A 16756-nucleotide genomic window follows, 5' to 3' on the forward strand; every position below is an offset into this window, starting at 1 on the left:
TTTTAAATGCCTTATTTTTGCCTTTATTATAGTTTGTTTTTAAATGCCTTATTTTTGCCTTTATCTTCAGAAGGATAAAGCCTTTTTCACAGAAAGGCGTTTAGAGATGGTTACTATCAATTCAACTGCTTCTATAACCTTAATTGAGTGGTAAACATGTCAAAATCTGCACTGATCTTGTTTCAGGTTATCAAATACCATTTACATGTTTTTCATAAACTTTTATTCATTTGAGAATTGTTGAAGTAGCTGCAATTTTACTAACAACATTTAGCAAAAGGAGCATTCATGAGCTACAGAGGTATTAGCTTTGCCCTTAGAAAGCCAGCCTGAAACTTTTGAGTTCTTGTTTTTCCTTTACTTTTTTCAGGAAAAATATTTAGCAATATGCAAAGATAACAGAGTTACAAATGCACCACGAGAGGATTTACTCCCAAAACTTTTAGAGACTACAAGGAACAGAGGAAGAAGGGAGCAGACTGGAGCAGCTTATCCTACACAATTTCTAGTGAAACTGCCTGTTCTTGCTAGATTTTAACCTGATGTTTAGTGTTGAAGATTCAAAGGCCGAGATTTTTTCATAAGGCAGGAGAAGGTTTTGCAGTTGCAAACCAGTGTGAAGTTTTTTTTTTTTAAAAAAAAAAAAACAAGAACAAACCAAAATAATACCTCCCCACCCAAAAAAAAAAAAAAAAAAAAAGGAGAGAAAAATATACTGTATATCCAAGTTAGAAGTTAGTTCAGAGTCGTGCTCTCAAGTGCTAGAAAGTACCAGGAATATGGTTGTGAGGCTTCTGCCATCCTTAAGCACAGCTCAAAATACATAAAGTACTTTTTCCAGCTTCCATGCTTAAAGCAAAACCTAGGAAAACGTGTGAGCATAAGCCTAATTATAAATTTACATTCTGAAAAAACAAACCAACTACATAAGCTTATTTAAAGGTATACACACTCAGCTGCTATTCCTGCTACTTACAGCCATCACATTTGGCAAAACTAAGACAAAATCCTCTCTAACATTGCCTTCTCCCCCCAGAGACATAGTATGCGATTTTAGCCACGGGAGGGCACACCAGAGCTGGCCACCAGGCTCACCACACGGGCAAGGCTTCGCTTTTGAAGACTTACCTCCATCCCAGTGACACCCTCAAGGACGAGGAGGAGACCGAGCTGCACCACGTCTCTGCTCGTACAACAGCAAGCCTCTCATCGCAGAGCCATCTATATTTAAAGAAAAAAAGACAGCGGGGGGGCAGTTGCTCGGGACGAGAGTGGGAGGTTTGGGAGGAGATGGGGGTTACACGCACATTTACCGCCACAGAATGTTCTAGCAGTGGGCGGTGCCCGGGCAGCGCACAGTCGCGGCCGAGCCCTGAGGGGGCGGGAAGGCGGGAACCTGCTGGAGCTGCGGGGAGGGTGTTGGCAACCTGAGGCCGTCCGGGCTGGTGCCGTCGAAAGGCAAAGCTGGGGGAGGAGGTTTGTTTGTAGCTTTTTCCTCGGGGGTTTTCTGGTCGAGATGGTGGTGTTGGAGGGTCTCACAATCTAGTTTTGAGGTCATGGGGGTGCATGCTTGGAGGAGGGGGTGCAGAGGGCGGTGCTGCTCCTCAGGGGAGGAGTTGGTTTTGTGGGTTCATCTGGGGCACTTCTACTACTGTTCTGTGCCTCAGAGTGCATCATTGAACCCAAGAAAGAAGTGGAAAAATCAAATTGGAGGGTAACATGCGTTGAAGAACTTGTTGAAGTGGGTGCTAAACTGAACTTTCTGTGGTTTTAATTCAGCTTGGTTGTGATGTTTTTGTGCTGTGCCTGTGCTTTGAGTACACTGTAAGCAGATAGCCTCACCAGTGAATGCGGCTCTCGTACTGATAGGTCTGGTTTCCCTGTAGTAATTCTAAAATGACTGTATAGTACAGTAGCATGTACATTTTAAAAAGACAAGCTTTCAGATTTTCATACAGACCTAAGTAATCAGATGCTAAGCATACACTGAATTTCAATGAGTTCTGTGTACTTTAAACCTCTAATCTTTGAACATTACAGCCAAACTTATTTTTTCAGATCGTTTTGTATAACCAGTTCCTCGGCTGTTTTTCTGTTTGTTTTTTTTTGGATGAAGTTATTGTTTTTAAAACTGCTCTATTATTCTGGGTAAATTCTCTTTTACTTAGTAGTTATGTTTCTTATGAAATCCCCAGGATGTAGGACTCTTTAATATTCTTCAGTCTTCTAGGAAAATTTTCACTCCAACCTCTGTTAACCTTTGGACCAAAAGTGAAAGATGGATACAAATCTGAAAGATAAGTACATTGTCCAGTGTTTTGTGGAAATCGATAGCACTGCAGGGCCACTAAAGAAACATGAGCAAAATATTTTATGTGTTGTTTAGTGATAGCTGATTTGCCAGGTGGCCTGTGCGGAGCTCGAGGCATAACCAGCAAGGATTCTCTTCTTTCTGGAGTTACAAGCAATGTGGAGCAAATTGGAATTGTTACAGTGGTGGTTTAAAAGGCTGGACATTTGGATTCAGAGAGTCAATCTCACTGCTTTTGTAACAGCCTTTTTTGATTATTAAACAGTTTGTTTGGAAAGGGGTATGAGAAGCTGGATAGTATGTAAAATTTATAATAGAATTTTTCTTTATTGCCATCTTAATTCAAAGAAGGCATTGAACACAAGCCATATAATGTCGAAACTTTTTTAAAACTCCCATGAACCCTTCGTCTCTTCAGTGACCAATGACAGGACCCACGGGAATAGTGGGAAGATGTGCCAGGGGAGGTTTAGGTTGGACATTAGGAAAAGGTTCTTTGCTGAGAGGGTGGTGGAGCACTGGAACAGGCTCCCCAGGGAGGTGTCACGGCCCCAAGCCTGACAGTGTTCAAGAAGAGACTGGACAACGCCCTCAGACACATGGTGTGAACTGTGGAGTTGTCATATGCAGAGACAGGAGTTGGACTTGATGATCCTTGTGGGTCCCTTCCAACTCAGGACATTCTGTGATTTACTCTGTCTCCATCTGGAAACAGAGTGAAATCTTTGCCAGTCTGGAAGCCTTATGATTATCTGGACAGAAATTAAAAAGCCACTGGTGGCGTTAGAGAAAGAGATGATAACTCGGATGTCTTTCTCGGTACTTTAACTTTACTCTCGGGTTTGGAATGTTATCTCAGGTTTGGGTTTAAATCATGTCAGTGGTTTTTCCGTGGTCCAGATAGAGGTGCTAAAGAGTAGCATAAAAGGATGGTCAGATCTCCCTCTGAGCTGACATCTGAGCTCACTACCTCCTTTGTGCTAGGTTATCTTAAATGCCAATCTGGTAAATACATGCTTAAATGCCAATCTGGTAAATACATACTTTTTACAAAAGTAGCATAGTTAATATGTATTGTTTGGGCCGTTGCAAGCTTTTGTTGTGGCTGCTAATGTTAACCGAAGTTACCTAGGTTTCCTGGCTAAGCTGTTTCCAACATTGTTTTTTTCATTAATATTACAACATGTTATACTGTCTCATATGGACTGTACTGATTTTCCTCATAAAAGGTAATGGCAGTGGAAAATATAACTAAAAGTAACAATTCTTTCTAGGTTTTTTGTTTGTTGGTTTGTTTTTGCTGGTTTGTTAGTGGTTTGGAGGTTTTTTAGGATGTTTTTGTATCATGGTTTGGGTATGAAATGATGAGTTATAGTAAAATAGAGGCAACATTTTGTAAGCAATCAATAAGATTTTCATCAAAAATTCAAGATTTATTGTGGCCATTAAGAACAGAAATAGTTCTGGGAAGAGGCTTCTTCTGTCCTAAGACAGACCTGCTGTCATAAGCCTGATGGGGCTTCTCTTGATTAAGTCATGTATATGTGCTTTACGATTCAAAAGCTAGCACAGTAAAACCCTGTTCCTGCCTGGGCTGTGCTTATACATGATTAATACAAACACTATTAGAAGGGTTCTGTTTGTTGTACAACATAGGTATTTTTAAGACTTGGGTAATATTTGTTTGGAAGGAATACCAAGAAAAATTGAAAAACCTGACCAAACACAAATGGAGATTGGTAAGGGTTACAGTTGTCTGGTGGTTGGTTGTTTGGGTGGTATTTTGGTGTGGGTTTTTTTTGGTTGGTTGGTTAGGTTTGGTTTTGTACTTGCTTTGAGATAGTTAATACAAAGCTTAGACTTAGGTATTCCTGTTTGGAGAAAAATAATGCTTTTTGTGAGTGATTTTAGATCACCTATTTTTGTCATTCAGAGAGCAAAAGGCATTTTGGCTAAAACAAAGTAAAATATGGAGTGGAGTTCTTAGCAATCAAGCCAACTCATTTAAAACTAGTTTGTTTCTGTAGTGTACTGAAGGGTATAGTGACATAACTTCTGAGTCACTTCTGAAAGTGGTATTTAGTCAATCTGGTGCTCTGGAATGTTTTCATCATAACTAAGTGCTGTGTTTCTAGTTACTGTATGACTAAGCGAAGGAACTTTTGGACCTTTCAAAGCTCTTGGTGGAAGATTGCAACTGGTGGTATGAAAACATCCCAGACCAGAAGTAGCAGCAGGCTTGCTTACTTCACCAGACATACTGACTAGTGGGGCTTTCAGTCAGCTGGTCACTTAAATGTCTGTGGTATCTGCAGAATAATTCCAGCTGTAAGAACTTAATTATCTTCTACAAATTATTTTCAGATGCTTCTTTCCAAGTTATGTTTTAATAGGAGAGGGAGAAACATTTTTTTTCCGAAGCCAGCTGTTTCATTCAGAGTGAGGGAGCAGGTAACAAGATACTGGAGTTTGTTAATGGGAGAGTGCCTACAGGAGTTCTGGTACAGGGATTCGGAATTAGACCAGAGATCCTTATCAGCTAGTGAGGGAGTTGGCATCTTGGATGCTGCAGCAACATTTGATAATTTCAGAAAGTGAGGTTAGTGATTTATAACTAATATAACTAATTTATAACTAACGGGAGTGCTAGCTTGTGAATAGTATTTCTTCTTTCTCTGGTCAATGATGTATGGGAATATAGCGGAAGACTTGGCGAGGAGGTTAGTTAAATGTAAATACGCTCAAGTGACTTGCACCTGTCTGTAGAAAAAGCACATACATCACACTTGTGTGCTTGATGAGTAGAACCTCTGTGTTAGATAACATAGGCCTGTGAGAAACTCTAGGCACCTTATCACTATGTCTGAGATTCCTGCTTTGTTGTGAGAAAGAGCAGGAGGCTACCCCTGCCTGAAGCCTTGAAATACAGGCGAGCTCAGCAGGTCCAGTGATCTTCCAGCAGGGCTGAACTTACCAGTGCCTGTGTCCCCGCTTGTGTCACCTCTGCCTGGGAGCTTAGGTGCTACTTCAGAGATCCCCCAGTAGAGAGGTAACTAAAATAAAACTTGCTCTTTGCAATGTGTTTGTGGCCTCTGGCTTTTCTTGCGACATGCCTACGTATGTGTACACAAATGATAATTAGTGTCTTGCTGCTTCTCCTTCAGCTCTTTGGTTCTCCTACCTTCTCTGTTCCTTTTCTTATGGTAATTGTTTTACTATTCCTAAAATAATAATATTCCCACAGCCCCTTTGGATTAAAAAAAAAAAACAACAAACTGGTTATGTCTTAAGCAGCTGCTGTTGTTTAATCTTAATAGTGAATTTGTTATTGCAGGTCTTCTTGGGCTCCCCTTAGTTGTTTAGAGGTTTTCTGTGCTGTATTTTGAAGCACTGCGTATTCTGAACCATGTCATGCTGTGAGATTCCTAAAATCTGTTGTCAGCATTTAAGACTTCTATGCACGTGGTGTTCCGAAATTAGAGATACCATGATGGGCAAAGTAAAATGAAGAAGGAAGGGACTTGTATTGCTGAAGGATAATGTATGTTGCTCGGATAAGAAAGCCAAAGGTTCAGAAGAAATTGCATTCAGAAATTTTGTCATGCTGTCAAATGAACTTGCAAGAAAAGTGATGAGGGCGTGGTGTTGCATTTGAAAGCCCTAAGTATCTCTGCAGAGTATCCCCATGCTTTCTGCAGTTATAACTTTCTACAGTAGTAAAAGTTTTCATACATGTGCAAATGTGAATTTGAGATTTTCTGCTTTAAATGTTTTTCTGCTAACACCTTTTTTTGAGATTCAAAGTTGAACATGTGACAGAGTCTGGAGGAAATGCCACACAAATAATTGTTTCTGTGTTAAAATTGCGATGGTCAAATATTTTTAAAGCATTATTACATATAGGTTGACTTTGAGGGATTTGTACTGTCCAAGAAACCTCCACTGTCTCTGAATCTGTAACTTTTGGTTACAGCTAAGTACTAAGTTGCTGAGCTCAGAGGACTTCCACAGGCATTCTTGTTGAATTATGTGTCGCATGGCAAGAACTGTACATACAGAGGATGACTTAGGATGTATTTTTTAAATATTTGGCTCATCAAAATCTTCTGAACTTTGCTACTCTGATTTATTTCATTAACACAAATATAATCCGAGTTATTAAAAAATCAAGTATATATTATTCAGGTATTAATCTAAATGTTCTGCAAAGACTGGAATTTGGTTATGCTACTTCCTGAAAGCACTGAGTCCTTAGAGAGAAGACAGTTGAAGAATCTTTATATGTCATTGTTATTCATGTGCCTTAAAGGATCTTGGGCAAATCAAAAAAGAAACTGAGAGTTCTTTTTAGAGTTACTTAATACATTTCAGATACGCTTTTTTTCCAGAAAGGCAAAGATTTACTACATTTATAATACTCACAAGTTCACAATTCTCTCTTGGTTTGGTTTGGGTTTTTTTGGGTTGGTGGTTTTGGGGGTTTGTTTGTTTGTTGTGTTTTTTGTTGTTGGTTGGGTTTTTTGTTTGGTGTTTGGTTGGTTGGTTGGGTTTTTTTGCCCCCAGAATGAAAGCAAAAGGAAGTTTCAGACTATTACAAGATTTCTGAAGGGTTCACTAAAATATCCTCCAAGTTAAATGACAGTGTGTAGAGATTGAGGAAGTAAAAGGCTGAAACTCATGAAGCATGTTGGTACATGACTGTTGTGATAGTCGCATGACTCTGATCTTGCAGAGCTGAAACCAAACCACTGGACAGAATATTGACTGCTGTTGCATTATAGCCATGATTTTTAAATTATTATTATTTTTTACATTTTAATTATGTATTCTTGATTTTTATATGTATGTGTGAGAGTGCATGTTTATCTGGTGATATAGTCACACCTTAAAAATTCCTGAGAGAGGTGGACAGATGATGAGAATTATTACTTTGTTTCCCAGTGTTCTGTTTGCCTGGGTGCTTTTATTTCCCCCCCCACCCCGACCCCTTGTATAACCTGGGCCTACAACTCCATTGCCACAAGAGGAAGAACTGGAAGAACTCTACCTATTCTGTCATGTCTGTTATATTATAAAATGTGGAAATGGGTAGTCAGTTAGCTGATTGTCTTCCACCTAGGGATTATAAATAGGAAAAATCTGTTTTAGAAAAATATAGTCTTTAAATATACCCAGATTTCTCTAAACAGTCATAACTGGTGTGAACATAAGTCTTCAGTTGCTTGGAAACACAGATCTTCTGTTATGCAGATGTGGCTTGGCTGAAAGAAACATGTGCTGTTGCATCAAGGATCCCAGATTTCTTGTTAGGCAAAATTCCCACTAGTGCTGTCAAAAGCAGGGTGCTTTGAGACCTAATGGTTTCTGCATTTCACTGGGAAGTTGTGTCCTCTTACAGCCTACCAGTAACTTCGGGTAAGGGATTAGAGTTTGAGCAGCAGGTGTGACTGCCCAGCTGCCAGTGCGCTATGTGAGTAGAAAAACAACTTCGGTTTTGGCAGGAAGTTTTGTTTGCACTTGAGACAGCGGGTCAAACACGAATGTGAGTTGTAGGAAGTTACGCTGTCATTGCGAAACGTCGAAGTAGAAAGGGAGAGTAAACAGCGGTTCGGGGTGTGGAGGGGAATTAGCTCAAATGGTAGAGCGCTCGCTTAGCATGCGAGAGGTAGCGGGATCGATGCCCGCATTCTCCATTTGCCGCTCAGAGCTGTAAATTGTACTTCGTCTTTTCAGTTAGCCGATCCAATTTGTCTCGCTGTTTTGGAAATGAAAGACCGTTAATTTTCCGTTTTGTCGGCTTTTAGGTTTTTTTGTCAAAAATTAGGGTAGCTGCCTGTACAAAAAAAAAAAAAAAAAAAGATTCCTGTTCATGGATCATTAAAGAATAAAGAAACAAAAGCACACTGACAGATACCACTGTTTCTTCTGGGGTTTTTTTGGCTGTGCTTTGATTCTAGTACCCTGTATATAGTACCTTATGTTCTGGGGCTTTTTTATATTTCGATGCATTTTTCTGTAGAAGTTTTGTAAGGATTAAAATGAATCAATTTAAAGAAGCCCATGTACAGTATGAATTATTTAAGTTGTTAATGTTTATCAAAAACGAGCTGCCTTTTTTTTTTTTTTTTAAAGTGCAAATTATTTTCTTCTTATGGGTTCAGGAAGAAATTGAGTGAAATTATGAGAAGCTGAATGTCATTTGAAACTCAGGTTAGGAATAAGTGTGTCATGCCCATCCTAGATACAAAAAGTGCAAGGTAGCTGGAGAGAAAGTAGTTCTACAGTGAGCTGATTCTCATGTAGACAGCTACTTACTTTTAAATGTTCTTATAGACTATTTCACTAACTTTTCATATAATAAAAAACTTAAAAAACTAAAATGCTCATTAAAATTCAACACAGTTGTGAAGGGACAGCAGTAATTTTTCTGTGTTGCAGAATAACAACGCTAGTATTAGGTGGATCATTAGTAGAAACCGTTTTTTGGACAGTTCACAAGTGCGGTCTCCTAATTAGTATAATTTACCTCTTTTATTTGCTCTATGGAACAGTATGTGTATCTAGCTGTATATGTTGTTTCACAAACCTGAACAATTAACGGAAGAAAATCTAACGGCACCATCGACAGTCGGTCTCTCAAAACACTGGAGAATGCGGGCATCGATCCCGCTACCTCTCGCATGCTAAGCGAGCGCTCTACCATTTGAGCTAATTCCCCGATGCTGCTGCGTATGGCGCCGGTTTCACTTCTGCTGAATCACAGCTTGGCCTCTTCAGCTATATTTGCTGAGTCAGGCTGCTTGTTTAATGACTGAATAACCGCTGTGTTCATTTGGAAAGCCTGTTAGCATAAAAATCAGAATACTCACTTGACATATGAGAAGCAGTAGTATTGATGCATTTTCTGATATGTTACTTTGATAAAACAATACTTAACATTCCTGATCCAAGCCTTCTCCAGTGTTTACTCAGGAAGGAGAGAGAACTACTATTTTTTACCTCTCTTACAATGCAGATACCAAAAGACTTGTAAATCCACAAAGTATACTGTTAGAACTTACTGAAGGGCAATGGGATTTTTCTTTGCCTTGTTTTTCAAGCCTGTTTATTTTCTTTTCCAACTTTATTTTCTAGTCACCTGTATATAAATGATAAATATAATGGTTTAAAAGTTCATGTTTAGCATGGTTTGTGAAAAGTATTCATTTATATCTTCCTAAGTTATATTCAAAGTATGTCAACCTTTTTGTATTGACTTTGATGATTCAGTTAAAATAGTATTGTGTCTTAAATATATGGGGTTACTAAAAACATACCACAAATATAAAAATTCAAGTATAGTCATGCTAACTGACTTTGCAGTAAGAAGCACATTGGAAAAGCTCTGTCTGCAGGTTATTAAATGGAGTAATGCTTTCTGGATTTAAAGAGTGAAAATGTAGTTTACAGTGAGAATGGTTGCACTGATACTATTAAACAACAAAGGCAATGAAAATGAGATAATGGAAGACTTATCACTTGCGGTTTAAATGCAGAAAAGTATGTTCTGCTAGTAAAATGTTTGCAGTAATCCAACAATACACGTGCTGGTGGTTTTCTCTAATGGATTTAACTTATTGGATGACAGTATCTAGTCAAAAGAGAATAAATTATGTAATTAAGCATCACGTAGTTACAACTTGCTCAAATAACGTAGGACTTCAAATGTAGTACAATACAGATTCAGGCCAAGATGTGAAACTAAAACCACGGTATCACTGCAGATATTCTCCTAGAATTTAAATGTTTTCCTGCCTTACCTCAATCTGTGCACAACAATAAATGAAGATTTGTTCTTACTATTTCTTGCAGTATATTGTAACTGACTTTTTCTGCCTCACTGGAGTAAACTGGAGGAGAAAACAAACACGCAAAAGTGGATTCAGTCCTTCTCACAAGCACACATCTTAGGCTCAGTGACAGCCCGCTGCACGTCTGCAGCTGGGATATTTCCCATATTGTATTTCACAAGGTTCAGCTCAATGTGCATTTTTCTTTATCTACCCTGTGCAGTCTGAGTCAGTACAAAAACGGTAGATTACATCTCCGTGTTCTTCACCCCCAAATCTTACTCTGCTTCCAGTAAAAAGGCCTAAAGCTTGAACAGTTTAGCTCCCAAAAGAGTTTATTTGATGCTAAAGTCACATAAGGGTGAGGAAATATCTCTGCAATAGGACTATTTTCTCATATTAAAATGTGTGTTTCATATTATTGACAGCCCATTGGTTTGTCATCTTGAATTTGTTGTGATTGCTAAGTGTTCATGTTAGACGGCGAGTAAAACTGTCTAATTTCTCCACTTTTTTGGCGAGCACTTCCATATCTGTGTGGCTGAAAATAACCTGACCTTCTTAATTTCATTTTTTTTCATTTCTCTAGGGTATTTCAGCTGTGAAGCCTTTGTGCCCACTTGTGTCCACTTCATTTAACACAGATCACTTTGATAAACTCTTCGGCAACACCAATGTAAACTGATACAAGCTACTTTAATCAGGTTTGACTTTGGCTTTCTAAGACGGTCATCTTTATCATTGCAATAAAGTTATGGTTAGATAAAACACCCTTTGGGATTTCTCTGTGCACAGAACAAGTGGGACTTGCAGAAGAGAGCACAGCATAGTTTTTAAAATAGCTTTGTTCTTTTTTTTCTCTGAGGTATTTATAATTTTACCAGCTGTATATTGCATTATGATGTGATGCCAGCATTTGCCTCTTCTGCTTGTGCTAACAGGAAACTTCCAAGTTGCTCAATTGAAGTGTGGACGAGTAGCATGCTGTAATTTCTGTGGTATTTCTGATTAGAAGATGTGTTCATGTGTAACAGTCTGGAGGATGAGGAGGGTCAGAAAGGAGAGAAGTATCAAAAAAGCTGAAGACTGCATCAGTGTACCTAAATATTTTATCCTTTTTTAGTTAGTATGTAATTGTAGTTATTGAGTGGATACTATTGAGTTTCAATTAGCGTTATTGAAACTGGTGAAACTAGAGCTATTGAGTTGCCATGGAGTGGAAAGAAGCCACGCACCATTTCTGATTCTATTCTGAAAGCCTTTTACTTTCCTTTGCTCTCAAAACCAGTTTCACATGTAGTAGCTTATTACAAGTATTTGCTTTTGTTGATTAAAACAAAATCGAGCATTCAAAAATGCAAGACTTAAATCCATTTGATTTAGTTTTAAAACAAGACTGTATAAATGTAATTTTAGGTCTCTGTAAACAGTCTTAAAATTACATTTGGCTCTTTGAAGGCAACCACGAGGCTGATGTGGCCCCTGGTGAAAATGAGTTTGACACCCCTGTTTTAGGGGATGTCAGGGCAAATGTGAATTTTGTATTGTTTTCAAGCTGCTCCACTGCATTGCTGGTGATGTGACATCCCTCAGCACAGAAGCAGCAGCTGCCCTCTGCAAAGAAGGATAAGCCTCGTGTGAGTTGGGTGGCACTGAAAGGCTGCAGGTCATGAGTTTGTCATTCAGGTCAGCACAAAGTGCCTTATCATGTTACTTGGGGAGTTTGTCATGTCATCTTGGACAAAAAAAAATAGGGAAGGTCAAGGTCAAATAGTAGCTAAGTGTTCTGAACAGGTGCTCTGGGGTTACTACCAATGATAAAAGAGCAGATCTGGTAGAAGGAAGGCAGTTTGCATTTGTGGTTATAAAAAGCTATGGTTACAAGATAAATTAGGTTGTTGGGGGGGGAATTAGCTCAAATGGTAGAGCGCTCGCTTAGCATGCGAGAGGTAGCGGGATCGATGCCCGCATTCTCCAGTGTGATGTTTTATTTAAGGTGGGAGAAAAAGCAGTTAACTACAGATATTTTAATGTATTGAACTGGAATTTTGAAGTAAAATAAGCTATTATCTTTTAGACATACATGGCTTAATTTTTAAATACTGCCCTATGTTTGACTAGAATAAATTAAAATAATTAACTTATTTTTTTAAAAAAAAGGAACTGACTTTTATGGTGAGAAAAACAAATGCCGGAATGTACTTTCTCTCATGAATTGCAAGTGATTAATTTTTTTTATTTTATACACTTGAAAAATATGTCTTTTCTGGTTCATCTTGTTTCTTACTACTTCATTCAGAAACACTAAATGAAATATTACAAAATTATTATTAATAATTGACACCTGTTTTGGAATTGAAGTTGTTTTCTTTTGTGAACAGAGAGATAAGAGCATGAGAGAAACTTGTGTTGTATGTACAGAACTGCAATTTTAAATACACTCTGAAGATCAGAGTTTTGTGATCCCTGTTTAAAAAAAATGGGATCAAGTAGGGGGAATTAGCTCAAATGGTAGAGCGCTCGCTTAGCATGCGAGAGGTAGCGGGATCGATGCCCGCATTCTCCAGTGTTTTCTTAAACAGAAATTATTCTACCTAGAAGTAGAAACCAGGAAAACAAAATATGTAACCATTTCAGTAAAATGTTAATTTTGTTTTAATTGGGGCAAAACTGATTTCCTCCCTCCCTTCCTCCCTTTCTTTCTCTTTTGGCGTGCTTTACTACCAAAATTGGAGTTATACAACTGTCTATGTCATTCCTCTGTCATAACTGTTGACTCTTCCTGATGAGTTCAAGTCAAATTTGGCAGAAAGAGAAGTGTGCAACATGACACTTTTCCAGGCTTTATGGAAAACAGTGGACAAATGATGGTTACAGACCGGATTTTTTTTTGTCCACCTGTCCAATTAGGGTATAGTTTGATCAGACAGTGGAAAATAGCATTTTAGGACACTTGTCCTTCCCTGGCTGCCCATTCAGGTCGCTGTCCAGAAGTATAGGACCTTCTTTTCATTAACAATCTTTTTGAAGATGTTGTATGATGAGCTGGATCAGTCAATTCAAGTTTAAGGGTAAAAGTTGTCTGTATCCTAGCAAGCGTGCTACAGTGACTATGTCTTTTAGCTATGGTCTGTGTGCAGGTTGTAACTGAGTTCCTTAGCCTTCTCTCCTACTCCTGTTTTTTGCAGAGCTGCTTTAAAAGGAGGCTGAGGTGGACTGCAACACTTGTGTTAGAGCTTCAGAGATAAGCTCAACCATCTAATTGATTCACCGACTTCCCCTAACACCTTATTAGTTTCTTCTGATCCTTCTCCAGATGTTGGGTGTTTCTTTTTGGTGCTCTTCCCCCTGATGCTTCTGGAAACAGCTGCACAGCAAGTGCAGCTTTTTAGATCTCAGTGACCAGAGCTGCTAAATCTGCTGTCTTGAGTTTTAACTAAGCATCTTACAGCGTGCAAAAAGGCCTGCTGATTTCTTCACATCTTCTGTCCGTGGTAAGGAAGAGAACATGCATGGAACTAGCAAAACACTGGTATTATTCCACTTCTTGGTGTGTCTCCTTATACTTTGGAGGCTGAAAACTTAACCTGCCACTTGAACTGTTGGGCATTTTTAGGGAATAGACTGCCTTAGCTTATTGAATTATTTGGTGTACTGTTTCTTATAGAACTTGTTTAGAAACTGCTTACATAGAATTCACTTAGCATAAGTAAGTGTGCTTAGCATAACTTCTGCAAGCTGTGGACCTCTGAACTTTTTCCTTCATAAGTGAAAAAGGCCAGAGAGACTTCAAGCTGGAAGATAAGGGAAGCTGTGTCCCAGGAGATAAGTAAAGGAACAGAACGGCTTCTAACAGAATAATATTTTGGCTATTACCAAGCACTTATTTTCTCCAGCTGTTGGTGCAAAATAGCAACTGAAGGTCAGAACTGTAATTGACAGCCTGCCTGACAAAAATTAAGACATCCAATGGAGAATGGGGAGACTCCAGACTGTAATTTTGGAATTGGCTCGGAGTGATGCAGAGGGGGTAGGGGCTTGGATTGTGGGGGTATAATTGCCTAAGGTTATCTTTATTTGAGATCCTTGTTCAGGAGGGACCCATCTCGAGCTGCTCTGTGCTGTACCTTGCAAATAAATTATTTGTTTTAGCAGAATTTCTGGAATCCATGCCTTGGTCTCTGCTACAGGAAACCTAGGGAGAAGGAACTTCTCTAACAGCATATCTAAAATAGTGTGTACCAGTCTTAGTGACTACTGTTAATATAACTAGTAGACAGAAGATGCCAAGAATCGCCAGACTAAAATGCCATCCTTGTGACAAGAATCTGGGATGTGCCTGTAGCTAGCGTGTACACACTTATTTTCAGCAGGGTTGTTCTCGGCACACACTGTGCTGGCACTGGGTTCTTGTCCCACCAGCATCCTTTATTAAACCTGCCTCATAAAAGTGATTCCTGATCATTGTCTTTGATGTGTGGTTTCTTATCAACTGTTCTAAGAAGCATGGATGAAGATAACTTGCATGTCTGTCTCCCAAAAATGTCTAATGATGAGTCTTTTCAGAGAAAGAATACCTTTTATTCTTTTGGGATAGCGACTGAGAATTCCAAGATCTCTTCAAATAAGGAAATAGGTTCTTTCCCCCTCCGCCCCCTTATTTCATGAAGTGAAGACAGAGTAGAGAGTTTAGAGAGTTTGAAATATTTCTAAGTAACATCCACCTTCAAGTTTTGCCAAAAGGGTTGTGCAAGGATTCTAACCTGGTTGTTGCACTTAGATAAAATAGACCACATAAGGCAGTTGTGCTGCTTTGTACAGCTGAGAGAGGTCCACATAGCATTGTATTTTGCTATTTAAAAAATCACCAGTACCAGACCCTTGGGAACTTTATTGTTTATCTCAGGGGAAATAGCTTACCTATTGGGGTCATTCTCATATTTGCAAGTAAAGCAGTGTTAAGCCTCCTTTAGCTACCTGATCAGCCTGGGGCTGCTCTTTTCAATTATTGAGAGGAAGCTGAAAACAGTAAGGAACTATTTAGATGGATTTCTACAGCTAGCCCCTTCAGTATTGCTGAGAAGCTGGATAATGAGGTTTACTTTGACTCATTTGTTTATATTTATTTCAGCTTGGTTGGAGTGTTTATATATTGTGGATTCCATGAGACTCCTCTAATAAAGGTCACCGAGGCAATTGTTTTTTAAACGTGACAGGAACTGTGTGATCCTGGTTGGTATGTTGCTGTTCCACAGTGATGGAAGTAAGTGGAACTGTCAACAAGCAGATGTTGCCAGGACTCTTTACCTAGAAAGATACTGTAAGGAGATGCCAAATTAATGAAAAAAAAATCTGCCTATATTATATAACTATATTGGCCTTAGAGCTTCACTGTTACTGAATACAAGCATAAGAGCTTAATGGCTGTTCTTTGCATACTGGAAGATGGCCTAAGAACTAGCTGGATGCTGAAGGTGCCTCCCCTTTCTTCATCTTCCCACCCATGTGTACATGCACTGAAAAGCAAAGGTAACATACTCTAACTAAAACTGAGATAAGGTCATAAATACCAATGCAGGTAGCCCTCCTAGCCTAACTATATTGTTGGAGGTTGGAAGCTCAGCTCACTTGATGGACATGATGTGCCTGGATACCAAGGCTGAATTCTCTCTGGCTTTACATTGTGAATGTAGTAATGTGCATTTATGTGCTGGAATGGTATTTGCATTCTCCTGCTTCAACTCTGGAGCTGGTGCTGCTGGAAAGGATTGGCAACTGGAAAGTTCTGCTGGCTCGTGCCTAAGAACTAGAACCAGGGAGGAAATCTCCCCAACTCAGTAAACTTATGCGAACCATTTCTTCATTGGGTGAGAAGTGCCAGACTCTGAAGGGTCTGTTGTGGTTACTTCTTTTGGGGATGAGGGAAGGAAATGACACTTGAAAACTACAGTATTGGGCGGTATGATAGACTATGACAAGAAAAAATAATTTTCAGAACAGCCAGTTTATCAGCTTTTTGCCTTTTTCTTCCTTTTTTTTTTTTCCCTCCATGTCTGAGGTGTTCAGAACTATTGATGATGAATGTTTTAAGCTTTTTGGTGTCTTTAAGAATTAGATGGCCCAGAAGTCACAAAAGAACTTGCACCAGGACTGTAATAAAGTTAACCTCTTAGAATGGAGGAAGGATGAAAAGCTCTTCTACTTCTTAATATTTATTTTAGATGTCATCAGAGATACTTTCTGATTTATCTTACACATAATAAAGCTTAGTAGCTTTCTTACACCTTGTTATTTGTATTTTCAAGAGTCTAGATGTTATTGTACCTGCTAGTTTTCAATAAACAAGGCTAGGAAAGACTATATTGCTCTTGCTTCAGAGCTAGGAGAGGTTTTAATTACTACCTTAACATTTTTCCTGTATTCTGTCTGAAGCATTTGATGTTTGGTCAAGACTAACAAAGGAGTCTTAACTAGATGCATTGCAAACCTGACCCCAATTGGTCAGTAAGTTGCACTAGTAAAAGGCTGCTTCATACTAGAAAAACAGTTTGCATGATAATGTCTAAGAGATAGTTGACACACAAACCCACATCAAAATTATGTGGGGTTTTTAATC

This window comes from Streptopelia decaocto, assembly GCF_964273445.1.
Source record: "Streptopelia decaocto genome assembly, chromosome: 2".
Taxonomy (NCBI): Eukaryota; Metazoa; Chordata; class Aves; order Columbiformes; family Columbidae; genus Streptopelia; species Streptopelia decaocto.